This window comes from Oncorhynchus nerka, linkage group LG18 (genome assembly GCF_034236695.1).
Source record: "Oncorhynchus nerka isolate Pitt River linkage group LG18, Oner_Uvic_2.0, whole genome shotgun sequence".
NCBI lineage: Eukaryota > Metazoa > Chordata > Actinopteri > Salmoniformes > Salmonidae > Oncorhynchus > Oncorhynchus nerka.
In genome coordinates this window covers 46694934-46720186 of record NC_088413.1, presented here as the reverse complement: position 1 = coordinate 46720186, position 25253 = coordinate 46694934, and the positions used below count along the sequence as shown (strand labels likewise).

The following is a 25253-nucleotide window of genomic DNA, read 5'->3' as shown; positions in this document are numbered from 1 at the left end:
GTGCAAGCAGAGTCAGGGTATATGCAACATTTTGGGCTGCCTGGCTCGTTGCAAACTGAGTGAAGACCATTTCTTCCCAACAAAACCGTAATTAATTTGCCAGAATTGTACATAATTATGACATAACATTGAAGGTTGTGCAAGGTAACAGCAATATTTAGACTTAAGGATGCCACCTGTTAGATAAAATATGGAACAATTCGGTATTTCACTGAAAGAATAAACATTTTGTTTTCGAAATGATAGTTTCCAGATTTGACCATATTAATGACCTAAGGCTCATATTTCTGTGTGTTATGATTTGATATTTGATAGAGCAGTGTGACTGAGCGGTGGTAGGCAGCAGCAGGCTCGCAAGCATTCATTCAAACAGCACCCTCCTGCATCCGCCAGCAGCTCTTCGCTGTGCTCCAAGCACTGTGCTGTCCATGACCTCAAGCCCATTGTACACGTACTGTGAGTTCCTCTGTGTTTGTGGGCCCTGGCAGACACACACAAAGGCACGGGTGGGAAATGTGACAGTACTGGATGGTCTACTTTCTCATCTTAAGAAGCTGCCGCTGCTGCATCCCAACGTGTAAAGATGACGGATCTGAAGGGAACAAAAGGGAAGCTTTTCAAAACACTTCTGATGGCCAGGATCAAAGACATCGTCTCAGAAAAATAGAACAGAGAAAAAGAGAGAGAATGAGGGAAATAAAATAAAAAAATGTAAAAAATAAAAAATTGGGAGTAAACAAGTCAAGCAAGGAGAGCAAGAGTGGAGACGAGAGGTAGCATCTTAACCACGTCCACGGTGTCTTCGGTGTCTCCGTTCTCCCTGAGCCCAGAAGCATGTGAGTACAAACACGAGTAGAGGTTATCTAGTCTGAGAATTGCCTTTTTTGGAGAGAGGGCCAGCAGGTGTTTGTGTCATGCGAGGAGACAAGAGTCGTCACAGCGAAGGCAGCTGGGTAGTGTGAAGAGATAACAACTTGAAAAACAAGCAAGTGTTTTTTTTCTTTTCTCGGGCCCTGCGACAAACAGTCAAACCGCATATGGTCGCCTTTCGTCTCTCCGGCACAAAAGATGTGCGTGTGGTTGTAGCCCCAAGTCCTTTACAGTAAAGAAAACAGAAAACCTGCTAGGGGTTTATCTGTGCTGTGTCTCAGGATCATTTTCACACCAACACTAATTGGTGTTAAGAAAGAGGGGTGACATTTGTGGTCCTGGAGGCGGAGGTTTGGGTAACAGTTGAAGTTTGCACCGTGTTTCCGAAACGCTGACCTTTTGTCACCTGTTATTAGAGCAGGAAGCCATCTTTATGTGTGTGTGTGTGTGTGTGTGTGTGTGTGTGTGTGTGTGTGTGTGTGTGTACACAGACAGAGATTATTATTTTCAAGCTTTTAGAGCTTTTCAAAAGTAAGTGACAATCCCCCTCTCTGTATGGCCACATTTTGGCTCAAAGACCCATCCACACCCACTACTAAATTCTCGCTAGAATTACAGAATCCCATTTTTGTTATTTCCTGTTTCGTCTGCTTGATTTCTGTCTCTTGTGCCAAATTTGAACACACATCAGCAAAGACCATTTCTAATGCAATTTCAACGACTGCATTTGAGAACATGCAGCTTTGCAAAACCTACCAACATTTGAATATCCAGCCGTGTTACTTTCTCAAGCATGCCTGCGTGTGGTTTTTGTCCTTGTTTTACACTCTCTACAGTAATACTATATGCTACAGAGCCATACATTTGAACCATGCTACGCATCTGAAACAACATTATTTAACATGAAGCTTTAGCAAAATGATGTAGATGTGTGTGAGACCTGTTTTGCTACCTTAGACGTACTTTACGGCCTGCGCTATAAAGGCTTTTTTTTCACATCACAGCATTTGTGGAAAAAGGCTTTTGGCCTATGAGTTATGTCCAGAAATGATGTGTATATGTGAAAAGGCAATACATTTATAGGAAATGTTGACCTTTCATCAACACCTTTATCTGCTTGTCATTTTGTGGGGAAAGTCCCAATTCCTATTGTCAGACAACCAGATACAAGCTACCATCGATGGCCTGGAGGGCTGAGGATGTTTAAGTTAGTGTTTGTGTGTGCAGGCGTTTGTGGCATAATTTCTACAAACATACAAATACACAAAATGGTCTAAAACATCATTATACATGTATGTTTTGAACCAAATACAAGTGTTTTTCCTGAAGCAGTTCAGATTAAATTATAATTTCTTCAACCAATTTAAAGTGGTTGCTAACTGGCATATATAGATGACCAAATCACACTGATAGAATTATAGACAAACACTAGTTCTGATCATAGAGGGGAATAGACTATACTATATAATAAACACCAGTAGTCAATAACGACATACCACAAACAGTTTTCACACAATTTAGCCATTTTCAAACTGAAATGGAGCTCCTTTTTTGGAAGATTCTCCTAATAGCCATGTGATAGAAACTGAGCATGGTGGAAGAATGGAGCTAGCCTGCTTCCATCACTCTTCTGTTTTGCAGGGAGAAAGTATGTAATTCTACTACAGTTAGATTCTGCTGGGGCTTGTAAGGCTTGGGGAGCTCTCGCCCGCCTCTCTCTATATGTCTGTCTGTCTACGAAGGACAGACACCCTGAGAACCGTGGCCGCTCAGACAACACGCAGCAAACATTCTCACGTTGTCGTCGCCTAAACCAGCGTACCTCTTAGTGACATGTGTACCTTACACAATATCTCTCAGTTGTGTTTTTACTCAACTCTCCTTTTTTTTTGTTGCTGTTGTTTGTTGATCTCTTTCTAAACGACACCCACTAAAAGTTGAGTGTTTAAAAGTGTTTGAGGTATTAACAGATGGTGTGCGTGACATATTCCGGAAATATTGGGCGCTATGATCAAATGATATGATACATTTGTTGGTTTGTGTTCTGTATAGCAACCCATAGCTGTGTTTTGCAAGGTGAAATAAGTGATCATATTCAGCTAATACTTTTTCAGTATGTCCTCCTTGCATTGAATACCAGGGGCACACCAAAAGCCTTTTATTTATCAGTAAAGCCAATCATTTATTTTCTCTACATTGGCTTAGCCACTGCGTGAGAGCCTCTTTGTTACAAACCGCCCGCATGCACACACTGTCACAGCTAATGGAGAAAGCAATCGCGTATTTCATAAAAACCTAAATATGCGGATGTGTCAATGCCAATTTAGGAAAACATATTTTAAGGGATATGAGTTGCGTTATAAAATGATCTCCCTAAAAATCCAACGAGACATTTGATGAATATTCAATCATTGTTCCTGTAAGTGTAACCAGTCACCTACTTCACTGGAAGGAAAAATCAAAAGGAAATAAGTCAAGCTCTTTGGAGTGCGGGTGTGGTAGCGTATTAAATGGCGTAATTAATAGTATTCTCACATAACTCAAGAACTTATTAAGGACAAGAAGTCACTTACATGAAGACACTTGAATAGCACTCAAAGATTTGTCTCTATATGCCAAATGTAACAGCTGATTTGAAACAGTTAACCCGGGTTAACTGAACAGGCGCATTTCAGTTACAGCTTTAGTTCAGATTGAAATAGACATTGGCAGCTCTCGCTCGCTCTCTCTTACAGACAAATAAATGACTAATATGTGTCTATTAAACCTTTCTTCCTCATTATACTGTACATACCCTTTACATGGACACATGTCATGCATTTTTAAACTGTGCAGATTTATTCAATTAATCTAAATGCAATGTACTTACACAAACAGTGAGAATGAAATAATCAGTGTAACTATATTCTACATAGGTCATTTGTAATGAATAAAAAATATAACAACCAGTTGCAAAAATATGTTTCCACCGACTTACACTCCTATGTAAGAATTTGGAGGTAAAATTCACAGTAAATTAATTTGACGACATCCGTAATCATCATCTGTCTCATGGTTTGCTGTTTATCAAACATCCCTAATCACGACCAGCAGAGACCAAGAGCAACAAATCTGTTGCTCACAGAACTATTTATCCGTGTAGCTATGAATGTTGATTTTGTTTTTACAACGAAATACATTTTTGTGCGAGTTGAAATTCTGGAAGAGTGGTTTCACTGTGTCACTGTGTCTCTGTGTCTCTGTGTCTCTGTGTCTCTGTGTCTCTCGTCTATTAACATGTTTATGTGTGAAAGTTGGCAAAGCCACATTTTCAACTGAAAAAAAGACATGGACTTGTACAGACAAATAGTCAAATGTATAAAGCCTACACTTGTGGGTTTTTTTTTTATGTGGAGCACAGAACTTAACTATCCATGTATGTACCATACAGTAAAGAATAAGTACATTTTACTGTGTCATGTTTTTAAAACTTGATACTAATGATACTCTAAAACTGCTTGTGGTAATGAAAGTCACATTTTATACTGTAGCTAGTACTTGGAAATGCAAATCATTAAATCCGTAAGATCCTCAGAACACAATATTTTATGATTTTCACAGAAATGACAAACAGCGTCTGCTGAAGATATGCATAAATTACTCCAGTGAACTAATTACACAAAGAGACGGGGTGTTGTACAGTAGACGAAAAAACGAACAAGTAGAGAAAAAAAAGAAACAAGACAGAATGAGACCAGAGAAAGCAAAAAAGCATGGCAGGTGGTTGTAATGATCGTTCAAAAGCTTAGTGTTTTTAAAACTGGGAGACACTCACCCCGCTTAAGGCTTCCTCCATCTGTCTCCACCCTCCCCTCCTCACTCACTCACACACACACACACACACACACACACACACACACACACACACACACACACACACACACACACACACACACACACACACACACACACACACACACACACACACACACACACACACACACACACACACACACGACAGGTGTGTTTACCTCAGCACAGCCCAGTCAGACCAGGGACCTTGCAGACAGATGTCCCACTGCTCCCCCTCAGTCAGATCCAAACCTCCATTGTCTCCTCTCCTTCCTCTCCCAGGTAAAATCTGATTCTAATTGTGTAGCCGCCTACCTGCTTACACTACTTAGAGTATTCTTCAGTATTTTTGTATCGTCGTAATAACTTCACACTGTTCTGTTCTGCATCCTGATCATCATCTCACCCACTGACACACACAGGAAGGAGAGAGTGAATAAGCATGCATATCTATCTGCTATCCCGATTTCCTCTAAGTCACTGTGTACAAGTCTCTGCATCATGTTTCTCTGATTAGGTACCTTTTCCCCTCTGTATATTTTTTATTTATTTGTGTTCTCTAAAGCTATAGCCTCGTTTAATTCTTCACACACAACTGTGATGCCTAGACATCGGCTGGCTGGTGCATCTGCCTGTACAGTATGGGGGCGTGAAGGAGGGCGGTGTGTAAATCCCTATTCCTGTACAGCCATTAGTAATGCAACACTCTTAACGCAACCTGTGCCATGCATTTCAAGCCATGCCTTCTTGAACCTTCTCGTGTACATTTTCAATACTTTTTTTCCCAGCTGTTGTCCGTGGAGGCTGGGGATGTTTTGCATTGAGGACAATGGTGCTATGTGTTCAGTTTGCCGACGCCGTGCATGGTTGTAGATGGCTATGATAGACACATCATGTATGCTGAGCTGGGTCCTCCTCACTTCTGCCAAAACTAGCATTAAACCAGCACGGCGGTTTATTTTGTGAAAGGCGAGATAAGTTCCATTTTTCCCCTCCCTCCACTTCTTTCACCCAGCGTCAATCCTTCCCTATCACCCTTTCTCGCTCTCCCTTCCACCCGCTCTCTCTCCCTGACACAAATCAGCATGCTTAGAATAAACCGCATAAGTTATCAGCTCCTTGGAAAGCAACGCAAGAGGGAAGAGCAAAAAAAGAGAGGAGACTTCTATCACTTAATGAAAAATAGCTTCCGTTTTGGACGGAACTTCATAGGCTGCAATCAAGCCCTGGCCCCCTCGTCTTGACGTGCAATCGAGGCAAATCAAGTCAGCATCTATTAATAATATTTCCCTGGCTCCTTTCATTCCAGCGCATGTCCTACGACTGTCAAGCCTGTGATGGAGCACTGCCTTTATCTCAACCTCGGCCTGCTCTGTCACAGTGATAAACAATTCTAACAAGAATCAGAATAAAGATCTTCCCAGTAGACTGCAGGAGATAGAGGCTCTTTTTTCTCATTTTCTAGACGGCAAAATTTAATCTAGTGCCTGGGCCCTTTTTCCTACCCCCCTCCCATCTATCCTTCACCCTCCCTCCTCCACCCTTCCACCCCCCCATCCTCTTTTTTCTCTTCCTTTTCTCTTTTTTTTTCAAGCGTCACATTCAAAGAGATGCAAATTTATCAGAGCTGGGACCTGATCGACTCGAAGCGCAGCGTGAATGTCAAAGCGCGGGCTTTAGAACCTGAGACACCTTCGTCTCTCTCTCTCTCTCTCTCTCTCTCTCTCTCTCTCTCTCCTCTCTCTCTCTCTCTCTCTCTCTCTCTGTCTCGGTCTCGGTCTCTCTCTCTCTGTCTCGGTCTCTCTCTCTGCAGAGCCAGTCTAATGAGCAGGAGGACCAGCCCGGGATGGAGGGGAGGAGAGAGCGACAGCTAGGCCGCAGCTTCCGTCCATTACCACACACATGCACACTCATTCACACACTGGTAGGAAAAGCCATGGTGGCACCATTTTGATACATAATCATGGAACCCGTGGCAGGGGGCTTCTCTGCATGTGTTGGATATTCTCACACCCGGGCAGAATATTAAGCCCTAGGTATTTTCTGCGGGGCGGGGGGGGGGGGGGGGGTTCTCGGTAAATGCAAATAAGCACTTACATCTTACATTTAAATGTTTTTCAAATCAATTAATTTAAATGTTATTTCTGAATGTTTATTTGGAATACGCAACATAGTTTCAATGAACATGAATTTCCATCCTAATCATTCAGTAATAATAATAACCATATAGTTTCAGTAAGAGTTGCTATATAACCAGAGCTTGCTATATCAAACCTGTGCTCTGACAGCAACTTGGACAGGTCCACTTGATGAATGTGACTACGGCGAGACCTGAGGACAGACCTGAGGACAAAGTGTGCATCCCAAATGGCACCGGGCTTCCCTGTGTAGTGCACTACTTGTGACCAGGGCCATAGGGCTCACATCAAAACGTGTGCCCTATATACAGCACACTGTAGGGAATAGGGTGCCATTAGGGGCAGACAGAGTTTCAACGCGAGCGGAGAGTAGTGGTGGGGTTTCTACCTCATCAGAGGTAACAGAAGGTGACAGGTGGGAAGGAAGGCATGCAGTCAATGAGGTGAGAATCCATTGATCAGGCGAGCTGTGTGAAAAGCCTCGCTGTGTGGAGATCAGTAGGATGACCAGGTTTTCTGGTCACTGTGAAAGTGATAAGTGGTGTGCATGGGAAGAAAATGGCTAATATTCATTATTTAGGAATGCAGGTAAGCGTTGTATACAGATATCGCTAATTGGGTATAGCGAGCAATTGCGTTAATTAAGTGGATTCAGTTGAAATCCTTGAAGTCTATATTGTTTGATACATTGGACTGAATGTGGTACCTTGTGCTACTGTGCAAAATTACTGAAAGGTGTTTTAATGTTTGTTGTAATTGTATGTTGCAAATAGTAGGTGTCTCCACTATTTGTAAATTGTATCACTGTGTGCTACCAATGGGTTTTCAACGTGAATATCTTGAAAATGTTGAACACTCTCCTCACCCTGTGAATGGGGCATTCACGCTATGTCTTTCCTCAAAGCTCTCTGTCACCCACCATTTTCTATTTCCTGTTGCTGATGCATTGAGTGAATTGTTTTGTAATTTTTTGTATTTTTCTTATTGCTCATAGTGTGGCAAGACCACTTGATACAGTAACACCAGGAGTCCTGATACGGTATATATTCAATCTAAATGAACCCTACAGGATCCAATAATACTTTATCTTGCAGGATGTAGCCCTGCCTTAGGTAACCGTGGCCAGGAGAGAAGAGCCTGTGTGTAAGATGGATTGGGTGTGAATGTGCGGGTGGCAGGCGAAGTCAAAGCCATGGATGTCGTGGCAGTCGGGGGAAGAGTGGGAGGGAGGGTGAGGGAGTGGATGAAGGGAGGGAAGGAAGGAAGGAGGGAGGATGAAAGGCTACTCGACACACCGGACAGGTGAGGGATGAGACCAGGGAGAGGAATTGTAAATAAAAAAGAAACAGTGAGTGAGTGATTCGTTAGATGGCAAAGGAAGGGAGGAGTCCGTCGTGGGAGCAGGAGGATAGGGGTGGAGATGGAGCACCGTGGGTGTCTCTGAGAGTTCCGATGCCAGGGAGGTCCCACCCCACCTGCCTCCCATGCCCAGAAGCTCCTGTCTCTCTCTCCCTCTTTCTCCCTCCAACTACTCCGTGACAGCTTCACACTCCAGATATGTAGAGCCATGGATCGTGCATCTAATCCATCCCCTGTGCCTGATGCAGTTTTAATTGTATGGGAGAGGAGAGAGGGAGGTGGGGGAAAGGGAGGATGGGGGACAGAGATTGAGCTCTCTGGTGGCTGGTGGCTCGGTGGAGGAGGCAGAGCAGCATAACTGCATGGGCAGCTCCCCTGTAATGCCATTTAAGTTAGATAGCTAGCTCTGGTGAAAAAGAAGGCTCCATCCAGCCTATTCAGCGCTGATTGACTTACAGCAAAACGCCATCACCCAGCCCAGCATGTCTTTATTATGACATATTGGCATCTCTTTTAATGACTGACAGAGAAGAATACAACTGGAAGGCAAACCCTCCCAAACTCTTTACTGGGTAACATGTAAATTTCCCTTATACCTAGATATGTAACTACCCTTTACTCAGTTGGAATAAGTGAGCATGGTGTTAATTATCATGAGATACAGTCAGCCTGTACACAACTATGTGTACAGGCTGACGACAACTACCATTTTTTCATTTCATTCCAACACTAATTTGTTGTTATAATATAATCTAGTAACACAAGGACCTGTTAGCATTGCACTGCACCTGCTATAACATCTGCTAAACGGGGTATGCGACCAATAAACTTTGATTTGATTTGAGAATACCTGACAACAATAAACAGCAATATTATACTTGGCAGCAGTCTCCGGTTCATCCACAAAGAGATATTAGGTCAATAAGATGTATAGTATATTGTCACCCAGGACAAAAAGAGACACTACTTCCAAATGATTTGGTTGCAGAGGCTGTATGTTGAGTCCTGTACCATGTAGCCATGGAAGCTAAAATAACAACAGACAAAGGTTGCCAGAGTACTGACATTTTCATTTGCGTATGTTGGATAATTCCTATGGTACTGCCAAATTGCTGCTCTCCTCTTCATGCATATTAAAGAAACTTGTCATCCGGACGTTACATAGGAGCACAAAAGATAAGAGTCTGGGGCCCTCCAGGGCAACTCTCCCTGAGCCTTCAGAGTGCTAAGATTATAACCGTAAAAATGTCCAATTTGGAGGAAAATGCTTGGTTTTAGTGTGTTTTGCATAAAAGCCTGTGCTTTTAAATTGCTCACACTGAAAAGACAAATGGGCTATCCATGGTAAAGTGAAATTGACACTAGAAGTCGAACAAAAGGGGGAAAGAAAAAACACATGTAATATGATAGCCATTAAGGATTGTGTGCTTCATGAAAAGACACCATTCAGCAAAAGTGTGGAGAGTTTTTGATACATTGAATTCTAGTTCAAATGGTGGACTTGAACTGCATACAATAGACCATCTTTTACAATGAGAACACTCATCAATCCAGTTTCTCAATGCTTCCGTAACATTACCAATCCACTCAGTGAACACATAGCATATCTATAATTTCTCGACCAAGAAAATCAGGAAACCACTTGCCTGTAAGTGTCAGGTATGTTGTTGCACTTGCACCTTTCTCTCTTCATGCAAAGTACATCCCAGACACCTTGAATCCGAAGTTAAACCACCTATACGGTGGCATCATGCTTATCTGCTCCAAGTTTTTAAAGTTTTTAAATGTGATGACAGTAAACCTATAACTAGTCTGGCAGATAGCTCTCCTTCCTCACTGCATGGATTACACCTGCCATCTTATGTTAATGTGTCGCTGGTGCTTTCTGTTCCTATATAAATGGAATTATTCTGTATTATTATTATAAGGCATCCTTTACCGATTAACGCTACGTAATTGGTGCCCCGCTGTGAGGAATGTACTCACTACCTTCTAAATATCAATTGTTACTGTGTGGTTATAATATTGTCTAGAAATAATACAAGATAACTTTTCTATAGATAAGATCATGTATAAGTGTTAAGCAAACTCATATGTTTAAGATAACTCGTAAGTATTTTCATCTTAGAATACCATTTTTGTCGAACAATGGCCTGGTGCCCATATTTGATCATTTATGAATGTGTCCCTAGAAATAAATAATTGACAAAATCCTGAAAGATCTCCCAAGTAGACAGCAGTTTTGTGTTCAGTCATCATCCAAATTATTGTGGGATTATTGATAAACTTTTTATTTAAAAAAACTTTTTCACTCAGGTTTTAGGTGAGGTGAGGCAATTTATGGAAATATCTCAGTATCCTGTGTGCACTGGAGCCAAAGCGGATTTGCAGGCAGATACGTGCTACATTCCACAATGCCAAGCCACCAAATAGGTAAACAAGGGTGTGTGTATTGGAAAATAACACCCTGGGAATGGTCTGCACTGCCATACAGCGGTTCAACGTTCTCCGAAATATGATTTTATAAATCCTTCAAAAAATTATAATAACCCAGATAAGCTCTGGGCTTAAGTGATCCGACGAATCAGTGGTTTGAGAGTTTAACATCAGTTTCTCCAGACGTAATTCTGATGCAAATGTGTGTGAAGACTCTGAGATAAATGCCTTTGGGTGGTGAATGAGGTCCAGGTGGGAGTGTTATTTATACGTTTCAGGGAGAGAATCGTATCATGAGGTGAAAATACACATAGAGAAAGAAGAAGTAGAGAAAAAAATCTAATCCTAAACAAAACACGGGTGGCAGCTGTGCTGACTCACCTCTTAGTGGCATTGTGACAGGCTTTGCACTATTTCATATGGGGTGTCATCCTTGGTCCTCGTCTCTCCATACCTCCCTCCCATCCCTTCATATTCCCTCAGTCCCCCACTTTTAACATGCGTGATTGGACTTGTTCTTCTGTCTCTATAACCAATGTGAGGCCTTGAGGAACAAGAGTGACCTGATCAGGAAAAACTCTGGGCACTATTATGTTTATTTCATAGCTACTCTATACCCTATTAGGTTTATTTCATAGCTACGCTACTCCCTATTGGTTTATTGCATTGCTAGGGTACTCTACTCACTAGCAGGTTTTTTTTTATTATAGCTAATCTACTCTGTGGAATACCATGCTATTTCCTTGCTATTTGCATAGACAGTAGGAATACGTTACAGCAGAAGGAGTTGAATTAACTTCGCTCAATCATCCTCTCTTTTCAACAGTAATGTAAAGCACTTAAGGAATGTAAACGTTGATAGACACTCTACATGTCATGGGTACCCAAATCCCGATCACGCTCTCATTTGTACGTAGTGTTAATTACAATCTGATGTAACGTCAACCTAATGCCTTTCAAATTAACTCCTCAAATGTCCTCTTTCTGAAACCGTGACTCAAAGGAGAACAGAGGGCGATATTAGAAAGAGAAAAAACAACAATCATATCATCCTTTGCCTTTGTGATACAGTGATCATTTTTATCTGTTATTACCAGTGTCATGCCTTTTTAAAAATGAAATAACCCCCTACAGTTTCTCTTTCCTCAAAGACCATCACTAGCCATTTTAAGCTATTGCTTATAATTGCCTTGACAAACCCGGGCTTCATCTCAATTAGCACCTGAATAGGCTGTTGTGGGTTTAATACGAAGCCGTTAGTCCACCAGGATAATGTAGGTGATGGGTAAAACGCAATTGAATTCCTAAGTGCCTGCGAAGGCCTACTTTGTTTGCCAATCAACGGTAGACCAGAGGCTTTTTGTTTCACGGTGGTACCTTTTGGGTTTCCTAATGGATTTTGAGTCCTGCCCCCAGGCGAGGGGCGACACTCAGCCACCCCATTGTCTCTACTGCTCCCCTCCCTGGGGGGAGGGGGGGGGGGCGGCAGCACGGGGAACGAACATGGAGGAGTTAAACAGAAAAATTAATGAAATTACAGAATCCCGTTTTATAGCCAGATTTAATTTGGAGAGGAGAGAGAGAGATCCTGGGGGGTAAAGAAGTGTTTAAATGCAGAACAGTATTGTAGAGACATCCAGCAGAGAAGAGGATGGGTATGAGGATGTGTATGGGACCAACTGACTGGATTTTAGGTCACTGGCAGGGACTGGGGAGTTTGTTAGGATGAAAATAAATATGATAGGTGGAAAGCCCAGGTAAAAGGTTAGAGGACAACCCACCTCAGTCTTCTGAAAACTAACCCTGGGATAGCTTTCCAAGAGGTGTTACGTGTTGTAGACGTCTCAGTGACTTAAATCTGCTTAAAATAATCAGAGGCAATGTTTCAATATCGCTGTCCTTAGACGATCCCCAACCAAATTTACTGAGCCTGAGCAATTTTGACAATTATTTTTTTCGTGTCACAGCCTGATTTTTGAAATTGATTCGATTTTGTGCCACTGTCCTACTTAACACACCCCATAACGTCAAAGTGGAATTATGTTTAAAAAATATTTAAAAAATACAAGTTAATAAAAATGAGAAGTTGAAATGTCCAGTGGCGTGTATTCATGGATGCCAAGGGAAGCCAGGCTTCCCAACATATTTGACCAATAAAAACATTGAAATGATAAAATAATGTTTATTTAGTCTCTCTGTGTTTTCATCATTTTATGTCTATTCACAAGCGTCTGAATCTCACCCGAGAAATCATCCAAGTGAGGGGAAGGGTGCCTTCCTGTCTCAGTATGTGTATCCCGTGTATCAGATGCTATCTGGAAGAAAATAGTATGACATGTTGCATTTTATTGATTGATGCCAGCAAAAATTTGGCCCTTCTTGTTAAAAAAAAAAACGAAATCATTTGCCAATCAACATTGAGCTGAGCTCAACTGTGGGTTCTCCTGGCGAAGCAAAACGCCCCCAAGGGAGGCCAGTTTCAATATGGCGTCACACCAATCAAATCACATCCTAAGCAAAACATCTTCATTGTCAGAAAAAAAAGTGTCTGTTTTTGGTCTGCCTGTGTTGATGTCCTGCAGTAGCTAGCTTGCAAAAATAAGCCCTTTCTTAAGCCATGGATGGAGATGGGGATTTGGATTTGTGATTTTTACTTAATTCTCTGTTACAGGCCAATGATTATGATGTTGATTCTGCTCAAAGCATACAGTTCATTCATATATTCTGCAACTGGCCTGATATGATTGAATTTCAATATGTAGCCTAAATGTAGCTTAGTAGGCTCACGTAAGCTAGCTAACTTAGCTGGTTCATTGTTGCCCATGCGAGGAAGTTAGGCTAGCAAACACTTTAGCTAGGTAGCCTATGACAACAAAAGCTAAAAGCATACTGTATGACAGAGCCATAGACGGTTTAACCATCAGGAAAGAGAGGAGGATAGCACTGGGTTGAGTCAACTTGTTGTTTTTACTTACACGCGCACATACGCATGCATGCACACACCCACAGAGGCAGAAATTATAATAAATCGTTTTTGGTATATTTAAGTTTGCGTTCAGTGTATTAAACTAAGCATATACAATATAGCCTTGTCGATTTTATGAGTTTAAATGGTGCTGGAATTAGCGGAGGCAGTGCTCCTGCTGTCTTTGTGCTGACTTTAGGTAAGTTCTAAATATGTCGTTGTTTAGTAAATTGTCGAGAACATTAACTTGGCCATGCTGTAGGTCATATAACAGTTTGTTACATGCGATATTTGCTTTGTGGACTTCATCCGACAGATGTTGCTCTTTGGTTTTTTGAGGAAACAAATAATATGTAGTTGATTTATTCCATCACTTTGTGACTGTTGTCTTTTTGCTGTCATTGCTTTATTAATGTATGTCACAGGGGTATCTAAATGAAAGGGTTATAGAGTAAACAATGCAAATATCACAACATAGGTTGTAATATGGCTTTTTTACTGGTTTGGCTTGGCTTCCTCATTGATATTACCCACGCAACGCTACTGGAAATGTCTTGAGTCAATAAGTATTCAACCCCATTGTTCTGGCAAGCCTAAATAAGTTCAGGAGCAAACATTTGCTGAAAAAGTCACATAATAAGTTGCATGGACTCAATCTGTGTGCAATAGTCATGTTTAATTAGGGCCGTGGTCCCGTGGTAGGAACATCAAACAGCGGAAATGTTCAAGAGCGCCACCTAAAGTGGTTGATAAAACTCAAACTTTCATTAAAATGGACATACAATGTACTGAATTAAAGCTACACTCGTTGTGAATCTATCCACCAAGTCAGATTTGTAAAATGCTTTTCGGCAAAAGCATGAGAAGCTATTATCTGATAGCATGTATCCCCCAGAATACAGCAACGTCACCTAACGACAGATTTTGCGATAGCCGGGGGCTACTCAAAACGCAGAAATAAAATATAAAACATTCATTACCTTTGACGAGCTTCTTTCTTGGCACTCCTAGATGTCCCATAAACATCATTTTGGGTCTTTTTTCGATTAAATCGGTCCATATATAGCCTAGATATCGATCTATGAATACTGTGTGAACAACGGAAAAAAAATTGCGTTTTAGAACGTAACGTCATTTTTTTTAATTAAAAAAGTCGACGATAAACTTTCACAAAACACTTCGAATACTTTTGTAATGCAACTTTAGGTATTAGTACACGTTAATAAGCGATAAAATTCATCAGGAGGCGATGTAAATTCTATAGGTGTCCGTCTAGAAAAAATGTCCGGAGAAATCTCAACCAAAACATCCGGTCGGAGACCGGAGGGAGTCGGTTCCCTTGTGTCGGTTTGACCAAGAATCAAAGCCGAAGCAAATGACAAGACTCTAGACATCGTGTGGAAGCTGTAGGTACTGCAACCTCGACCTCATTTAATCCGGTTCACCTATAACAATTCCTGGAAGTGGCGCATGGAAATTTTTTTCCATTTTCAGTGATCAGATTTTCCTGCACTTTTCGATGAAACGCACGTTCTGTTATAGTCACAGCCGTGATTTAACCAGTTTTAGAAACGTCTGGGTGTTTTCTATCCACACATACTAATCATATGCATATACTATATTCCTGGCATGAATAGCAGGGCGCTGAAATGTTGCGCGATTTTTAACAAAAAGCTGCGAAAATTCGCAACTTCCCTAACTTAACATGATTTTTGGAATGACTACCTCATCTTTGTGTCCCACACATAAGATGCATACGGATATTATTCAGACCCTTTGACTATTTTCACATTTTGATACGTTACAGCCTTATTCTAAAATGGATAAAATTGTTTCCCCCCCCCCGTCATCAATCTACATACAATACCAGATGATGAAAAAGCAAAACCTATTTTTTTTTAATTGTAACAAATGTATAAAAAATAAAAACTGAAATATCACATTTACATAAGTTTTCAGACCCTTTACTCAGTACTTTCTTGAAGCATCTTTGGTAGCGATTACAGCCTTGAGCCTAATTGGGTATTACGCTACATGCTTGGCACAAATGAGTTTCTCCCATTCTTCTCAAGCTCTGTCAGATCCTCTCAAGCTCTGTCAGGTTGGATGGGGAGCGTCGCTGCACAGCTATTTTCAGGTCTCTCCAGAGATGTTCGATTGGGTTCAAGTCCGGGCTCTGGCTGGGTCACTCAAGGACATTCAGAGACCTGTCCCGAAGCCACTCCAGCATTGTTTTGGCTGTGTGTTTTGGGTCATTGTCCTGAAGGTGAACCTCGATCCTGACTAGTCTCCCAGTCCCTGCCACTGAAAAACATCCCCACAGCATGACGCAGCCACCACCTTGCTTCACCATAGGAATGGTGCCATGTTTCCTCCAGACATGACTCTTGGTATTCAGGCCAAAGAGTTCAATCTTGGGGCCTCCCAAGTGGAGCAGAAGTCTAAGGCACTGCATTGAAGTGCTAGCTGCATCACTACAGATCCTGGTGCAATCCCAGGCTGTGTCGCAGCCGGTCGAGACCGGGAGACTCATGAGGTGGTTCACAATTGGCCACGCGCACCTGCGACTCCTGTGACGGGCCGGGTGCAATGCACGCTGACACGGTCGACAGGTGTACGGTGTGTCCTCCGACACATTGGTGCGGCTGACATTCGGGTTAAGCGAGCATTGTGTCTAGAAGCAGAGCGGCTTGATGGGTCGTGTTTCGGAGGACGTGCAACTCTCAACCTTTGCCTCTCCCGAGTCCGTAAGGGACTCGGGAAAGAATATTGCTTCTCATGGTCTGAGAGTCCTTTAGGTGCCTTTTGGCAAACTCAAAGTGGGCTGTCATGTGCCTTTTACTGAGGAGTGGCTTCAGTCTGGTCACTCTACCATAAAGGCCATGTTGGTGGAGTGCTGCAGAGATGGTTGTCCTTCTGGAAGGCTCTCCCATCTCCACAGAGGAACTCTGGATCTCTGTCATAGTGACCATCGGGTTCTTTTTCACCTCTCTGATCAAGGCCCTTCTCCCCGATTGCTCAGTTTGGCCGGGCGGCCAGCTCTAGGTTCCCTTCCCCAGGTCTGTGACTCAACAGAATCATGTCCGGGCACACTAAGACATTTCCTTCGACCTCATGGTCAAATTTACCACAGGTGGACTCCCAATATTTATTTATTTATTTATTTTCACCTTCATATAACCATGTAGGCCAGTTGAGAACAAGATCTCATTTACAACTGCAAAGCAGTGCGACAACAACAACACAGAGTTACACATAAACAAATGTATAGTCAATAACACAATAGAAAAAGTGATGTACAGTGTGTGCAAATGTAGAAGAGTAGGGAGGTAAGGCAATAAATATGCCATAGCGGTGAAGTAATTATAATTTAGGATTAACACTGGGGTGATAGATGTGCAGATGATGATGCGCAAGTAGAGATACTGGGGTGCAAAAGAGCAAGAGGATAAATAACAATATGGGGATGAGGTAGTTGGGTGTGCTATTTACAGATTGGCTGTGTATAGGTACAGTGATCGGTAAACCGCTCTGACAGCTGATTCTTAAAGTTAGAGAGGGAGATATAGGACTCCAGCTTCAGTGATTTGTGCAATTCATTCCAGTCATTGGCAGCAGAGAACTGGAAGGAAAGGCGGACAAAGTAACTGTTGGCTTTGGGGATGACCAGTGAAATATTTACATTTACACCTGCTGGATCGCGTGCTACTGGTGGGTGTTGCTCTGGTGACCAGTGAGCTGAGATAAGGTGAAGCTTTACCTAGCAAAGACTTATATACAACCTGGAGCCAGTGGGTTTGGCGACGAATATGTAGTGAGGGCCAGCCAACGAGAGCATACAGGTCGCAGTGGTGGGTAGTATATGGGGCTTTGGCGACAAAACAGATGGCACTGTGATAGACTACATCCAGTTTGCTGAGTAGAGTGTTGGAGGCTATTTTACAAATGACATCACCAAAGTCAAGGATCGGTAGGATAGTCAGTTTTACGAGGGTATGTTTGGCAGCATGAATGAAGGAGGCTTTGTTGCAAAATAGGAAGCCGATTCTATATTTAATTTTGGATTGGAGATGCTTAATGTGAGTCTGGAAGGAGAGTTTGCGGTCTAAAGTTGTAGAAACATCTCAAGGATGATCAATGGAAACAGGACGCACCTGAGCTCAATTTCGAGTCTCATAGCAAAGGGTCAGAATACTTACGTAAATAAGGTATTTCGGTTTTGTTCGTTTTTCACATTTGCAAAAATGTCTAAATACCTGTTTTCGCTTTGTCATCATGTGGTATTGTGTGTAGATTGATGAGGAAATGTTTGTATTTAATCCATTTTAGAAAAAGGCTGTAACGTAACTAAATGTGGAAAAATTCAAGGGATTTGAATACTTTCCCGAATGCATTGTACAATTATTAAGGTCCCTCAGTCAAGCAATGAGTTTCTAAAACAGATTCAAATTCAAAGACCACGGAGGTTTTCCAATGCCTCGCAAAGAAGGGCACCTATTGGTAGATTGGTCAAAATAAATAAAGAGCAGACATTGAATTTATTCATTGGTGTATCAATACTCCCAGTTAGCAAAAAGATACAGGTGTCCTTCCTAAATAAGTTGTCGGAGGTGAAGGAAACCACTTAGGAATTTCACTATGAAGCCAATGGTGACTTTAAAATAGTTTAATGGCTGTGACAGGAGAAAACTGAGAATGGATCAACAATATTGTAGTTACTCCACAATACTAACCTAAATGACAGAGTGAAAATAAGGAAGCTTGTACAGAATACAAATATTCTATAACATGCATCATGTTTGCAACAACGCACTAAAGTAAAACTGCAAATAATGTGCAATTCAATTAATTTTTTTATGCTAAATACAAGTGTTATGTTTGGGGCAAATTCAATACAACACATTACTGAGTACCACTCTTCATATTTTCAAGCATATTGATGGCTGCATCATGTTATGGGTATGCTTGTAATCGTCAACAACTGGGGAGTTTTTCAGGATAAAAAATAAATGGAATGGAGCTAACTACTCTCCCCCCCCTCCCCCCCCCCCTTAAAAGACCTAGATGCACTATTGTAAAGTGGCTGTTCCACTGGATGTCATAAGGTGAAAGCACCAATTTGTAAGTCGCTCTGGATAAGAGCGTCTGCTAAATGACTTAAATGTAATGTAAATGTAAATGTAAGCTAAGCAAAGGCAAAATCTTAGAGGAACACCTGGTTCAGTCTGCTTTCCACCAGACACTGAGAGATTAATTCACATTTCAGCAGGACAATAACCTAAAACACAAGGCAAAATCTACACTGGAGTTGTTTACCAAGAAGACAGTGAATGTTCCTGAGTGGCTGAGTTACAGTTTTGATTTAAATCGGCTTGAATATCTCTGGCAAGACCTGAAAATGGTTGTCTAGAAATGATCAACTACCAATACCAATAAATAATGGGCAAATATTGCACAATCCAGGGGTGGGAAGCTCTTAGAGGCTTACCCAGAAAGACTCACAGCTGTAATCGTTGCCAAAGGTGCATCTACAAATGATTGACTCAGGTGTGTGAATACTTATGCAACTTAGATATTTCTGTATTTTAATTTTCAATACTTTTGCAAACATTTCTAAAAACATGTTTTCACTTTGTCTTTATGGGGTACAGTAGATGGGTGAGATTTTTAAAAATTTAAGTCTAGGGGTATGAATACTTTCTGAAGGCACTTAAGAGTTGTCTTAAGAGTTGTGCAAATCTTAATGAAAACAAGCTGTAATGGCTGCCAAAGGTGCTTCCACCAATCAATAACTCAGGGGGTGGAGACTTACACAATTAAGATATTTCAGTCTTTTTCATTTTGTGGGGGAACATTTTTGATAACTTGCTATCATTTTGAAAATGTGGAGTAGGTTGTGTAGAAATGTAGGAAAACATTTAATGAAATCCCATTTTGTGATATAATTTTAAGGCAGCAAAATGCGAAAAGTTCAAGGGAGCTTTGACTTTCTATAGGTATTGTATGTGTGCACTCCCATGCTTCTGTCTGTAATGGACACAGATAATAGCATACAGTATTGCCGAGCCGATATTCCGAGCCTGTGCAGCGGCATCTCTTCCAGACCTTCATCCTATCCCAGTATTCCAGAGGGAATCTGTCCCAGCCTGAGGGATGAGGAATGGCCTTAATGAAGTCGGACAAGCCGGAATACATGCATAAAAAATATTTTAAATATTGATATGATGTCACAACGTCGCCGCATAATATTGGAATGGCAAATTGGTTAGTGGCTGGGCTGTCTTGATGGCCTGATGCGTCTAATACAGTGAGAGAGTGGAATGATTAGCCTCATCACGATTGATTGTGTATTCCGTGGGAGGCGCAAACACAAAAAGACGGCACCATTTGAATCAGGGGTCCCCATCTCTTCGCTGTATCATATGCAATGCAACTTCGGTGGGCGGTGAATGTGATTATTTATTATGAATTTATTTTGGGACTCTGAATTATTCAGGGGCATATGTAATTAACTGCTATTGAATTTATATCATACTGCCTTGCAAAGTATTAATGGAGCTTTATTAAAGAGCTTCATCAAGTGACAGAAGGAGGCTTCCACAGGACAGAAACAAATGGTTGTGTGATCCTTCACACACAGGGCCACAGGCACGATTGATGGCCAACTACGTGCACACAGGTCCCAATTTCTAATAGCAGGCCGGAACTCTGAACTTTCATCTTGTCCATGACCTTTGACCCTGACATTACACATCATTAAGGACAGGAGTTTCTGCTGAACGTGTGATCTGACCAAGAAAATTTTATAGTGTACTATAGGGCCAGTTTTTCCTGGTCAGGTCATGTAGTCAGGCAAAACTCTGGGCCCTACCTATCATGACACTACCTATAATGACAGGAGGTTCATTATTTTGGTCTTTGACCCACGACTAGGGTTGCAAAATTCCCATCACTTCCCAAAATGTCCAGTTTCTTCAGAAATCCTGGCTGGAAATTTCACGGAATCAGGAGAGATTAATTACTGGAAATCCGGAATCCTTCACTAGAATTTCTGGAAAACCTGGGAATTTTGCAACCCTACTCACCATTTAAGATCAGGAGCACTTGACAGATATGAAGGAAGAAGCTTTGAGATGTGAAGAAGGCGTCAGAACTCCACAACAACATGCAATGCCAGGGTGGGAACTAAACTAGTTTAGATCTGGGATGCTGGGGCAGGCGACGGGCGAAGTGAGGGGATAGATGAAAGGGGAGAGGGAGAGAGAGAGAGAGAGGGAGGAGGGTTATGTTGAACATTGCATAAACATGAGGGACACGCAAAGTTTCCAAGCCGTGTAGAGTGCTCCAGCTCGTTTACTTTGAGCTTGTGGTTAAAATAAATCTTGAGGTCAAACTTCAGGCCCATCCACTCAAGCGTGGGTCAGTGTTAAATTATTCACCATGTCTGGAAAGGGGAGGGGGGTGCCAGTTACTCACTGGAGAGCGGTATTGAGTGTAAAATGTGTACACACCATCCATTTTCAGCCTGGCTAGAGACTCAGACACTTGTTTATTTAAATCAGAATCTGACTGACTGAGACCCGGCCTCGTGGATGTTGTGAAAAACACGAAATAGAATAACATGTTTTAGTCTCACTGCTTCATGATTCCCTCATAGGTTGCATCCCAAATGGTACCCTATTTCCTATATAGTGCATTACTTTTGACCAGACCCACTATGGGTCCTGGTCAAAAGTAGTGCACTATATTATAAGGGGAAATAATGCATTTTGGGAGGAACCATAGACATTAGTCAAGATGCCCTGAGCTTGAGATGAACCTTGATCTCATTATCTGAGTGATCAATTAGTTAATATTAATACGGAATATTTCCTGTCTTTGGTTGACATGGGGCTTACAAGGCTACCAATGGCCACTGCGGTGTTACTTGGATTTATGTTTTTATCTTACACTGGTAGAGCCAGAAGAGGACTTTTTCCTAGCCACTGTGCTTCTGCCTCCGCATTGCTTGCTCTTTGGGATTTTAGGCTGTGCATCTCTAAAGCACTTTGTGGCAACTACTGATTTAAAAAATACTTCATCGTGAATTAGACTTGAAATGTCAGTACACTACAGTGTGTATAGTGCAAGTACTCAGACCCATTGACTTTTCCCACATTTTGTTACGTTACAACATTATTCCTAAATGTATTAAATTGTTTTTTCCCCCCTCATCAATCTACCCACAATACCCCACCATGACAAAGCAAAAACAGGTCTTTAGACATTTTTGCAAATGTATTAAAAATACTAAACTGAAATATCACATTTACATAAGTATTCAGACCCTTTACTCAGTACTTTGTTGAAGCACCTTTCGCAGTGATTACAGCCTTGAGTCTTCTTGGGTATGTCAGGTTGGATGGGGAGCATCGCAGCACAGCTACTTTCAGGTCTCTCCATAGATGTTTGATCATGTTCAAGTCCAAGCTCTGGCTGGGCCACTCAAGGACATTCAGCGACTTGTCCTGTTGCCACTCATACATTATCTTGGCTGTGTGCTTAGTGTCGTTGACCTGTTGGTAGATGAACCTTAACCCCGTCTGAGGTCCTGAGCGCTCTGGAGCAGGTTTTCATCAAGGATCTCTCTGTACTTTGCTCCGTTCATCTTTCCCTCGATCCTGATTAGTCTCCCAGTTTCTACCACTGAAAAACATCCCCACAGCATGATTCTGCCACCACCATGCTTCACCGTAGGGATGGTGACAGGTTTCATCCAGACGTGACGCTTGGCATTCAAGCCAAAGACTTCAATCTTGGTTTCATCAGACCAGAGAATCTTATTTCTCATGGACTGAGAGAGCTGTCATTTGCCTTTTACTGAGGAGTGGCGTCCGTCTGGCAACTCTACCATAAAGGCCACATTGGTGGAGTTCTGCAGAGATGGTTGTCCTTCTGGAAGTTTCTCCCATCTCCACAAAGGAGCTCTGGAGCACTGTCAGAGTGACCATCAGGTTCTTGGTCACCTCCCTGACCAAGGCCCTTCACTCCCGATTGCTCAGTTTGGGGTAGCCAGCTCTATGAAGAGTCTTGGTGGTTCCAAACTTCTTCAATGTAGTAATGATGGAGGCCACTGTGTTCCCTTTCCCAGATCTGTGCCTCGACACAATCTTGTCTCGGAGCTCTACGGACAATTCTTTCGACCTCATGGCTTGATTTTTGCTCTGACATGCACTGTCAACTGTGAGACCTTATATAGACAGGTGGATGCCTTTCCAAATCATGTCCAATCAATTGAATTTACCACAAGTGGACTCAAATCATGTTGTAGAAACATCTCAAGGATGATACATTGAAATGTGATGCACCTGAGCTCAATTTCAAGACTCATAGTAAAGGGTCTGAATAATTATGTAAATAAGGTATTTCTGTTTAGTTTATTTTATACATTTGCAAAAATTTCTAAAAACCTGTTGTTTTTGTCATTACGGGGTATTGTGTGTAGATTGATGAGAATTTTTTTTTTAATCCATTTTAGAATAAGGCTGTAACATTAAAAAAAAATGTGGGAAAAAATCAAGGGGTCTGAATACTTTCCAAATGCTCTGTATATATGAATGGGAGACGAGGGTTTGTCACATGTATGGACTAGTTGTCACAAAGCTCTTTCTCGTCAATTGAAAATGTGGTATGACAAATTCAACAACACCACCATGTGAGCATTGCTTACCATAAACCATCTATAAGGCAGGAGGGTTGTCAATTGATTCAATTCAGTCATTTCAGTAAGTACATTTTTTTTTAAAAAGGAGCATTGGAATTGTAATTTCTGTTTACTCCCGAATTTACTAAACTGAAGTGTAATTGACCCAAACCATTCTATTGAGTTTTAACTGTCAAAATATCAGATATTTAAGATTTAACATTTGACTCAGGACTTCACATTACCATACTGTACAGTAGGTCAACTATACAAGTACTGTATAATATGGGCACAGTGAGCAATATGTACAGTATATTAATATACAAATACATGAGTATCTATTGTACCACATAGGGGAGGTCATGTATGGCTCAGAGAAGATATATCCCATTCCAATAGTGAACGGAGTCCCAGTGCTCGTCTGGTCCCTCCCAGTCCATGCATTACACACCCTCCTTATTAATTAATCCCAACCAGGAGTAAATTTCAATCACCAACCCTGACATGCTCACTACATTTCTCCCATTGCTCCATTCTTCTCTGTTTCTCTTTTTTCTCCCTTTCGTTTTCTCCATTCCAAGGCATTTCTAGGGTTAACATGCTAATTCGGCTTCATTAGGTCTGACGGAGCCCACTCTCCAACACTTACATCTGTTCAACAATTATTAGACCGATTTTGTCATAAAAAATTCAACACCTCTGAGTGTCGCGCCAGTGAAACCTGAAAATTTATGCAGTGAATGGAATAGTTGATTTCTCAAAGGAACAGGGGAAGGGCTAAAAACACAGATTTACTTTAAGATTCTCCAATTAAGCATGGAGGCGTAGTGGGCTGACTGTGTCTCGGGGTCAAACCAGTGGTCTGAGAATAGACTTCGGATCTCTCCGAATCATAAACCCAGTGGAGGTTCAGCGGAGTAGTTACTGTAGTGTGGGTAGTAGTGTGCTGCACACTACTGTAAGGACTACAGAGCACCTTCCAGACCTGGCGCCAAGATAAAGTGACTAATTGGGCAGTTGAAATCGGCGAGGGGGCTACATTTTGGAGGGTTCTTGAATTGGAATTATATTGAATTCTGCTAATAATCATGCTATGCCACAATAAAAAAGTTCAAATGCAGAGACTCTGAGATCATTGAGTGCTTTTGAAATCTGCAGTCTATCTCTGCTGCGCTGTATCAGCACAATGGACAGCGCTGTACACAGCTAGGCCATTTTGGTAATGAATATACAAGATAGATAAAATTCACCTATCACAAACAGCCTATGTAAATTTCGCTGTAAACACAGCTGTCTTTCCAAAATAATGCAAACTAAATGCTGAAAGTAGTTGCCTAGGTATTCATGCATGCAAACAAAAATACTGAATAACAGTTTAGAATAGAATACCGACACAACTGCGAATGAGGACGTGAACAGAACAAAACAGTGGTACCAAGTAGTAGGCCTAGTAAACAAAATATAATATTGATAAAGGCATGACACAATCTATATTTAGGCTAGTTTCATTAACGATGAACAATCACAGCAAATAAAAGGAGAATGTAGATCCAAATAACCTAAACATAGCCTACGGCCTGCTACAGTGAGATGCAGCTATGCACAGCTGTCTCGCCAAATAAATAGGCCTGTACAGGCCCTCCTCAAAGATGGAATATCATACCGCTCACTCATGAGTTCAGCAACACGTTGTGATATGGCACAACACACATCTGTGAATCAAATTTGACCCTTGTACTCAATTAGGTAATGCCAGCCTACCATAAACATGTTTCCAATACGTACAGTTCCATTTACAGTAACGAAAACCAAGACGCTACAAAGAAAACCATAATAGAATGTAGCCTAAATATTTCTATAATGAGCCATACCAATATGTAGCTATACCCAGGGGCGTCATTTGGGTCAGTGCATTGAAATTATACTGAATTCTGCTTATATATCACGCTATACTACAATAACCACAAAATCT

The 25253-nt window shown here is 41.6% G+C and overlaps 1 long non-coding RNA gene across 2 annotated transcripts in view; it reads left to right on the top strand.

Annotated features, from left to right (window-relative positions):
* The first annotated feature begins 417 nt into the window (after window positions 1-417).
* Window positions 418-25253, top strand: part of LOC135561887 (uncharacterized) — a 33222-nt gene continuing 8386 nt past the window's right edge. For both annotated transcript variants that reach the window (XR_010459742.1, XR_010459741.1), the window contains exon 1: window positions 418-836. This is a non-coding gene — a long non-coding RNA (uncharacterized LOC135561887). The remainder of the gene's footprint in view (window positions 837-25253) is intronic.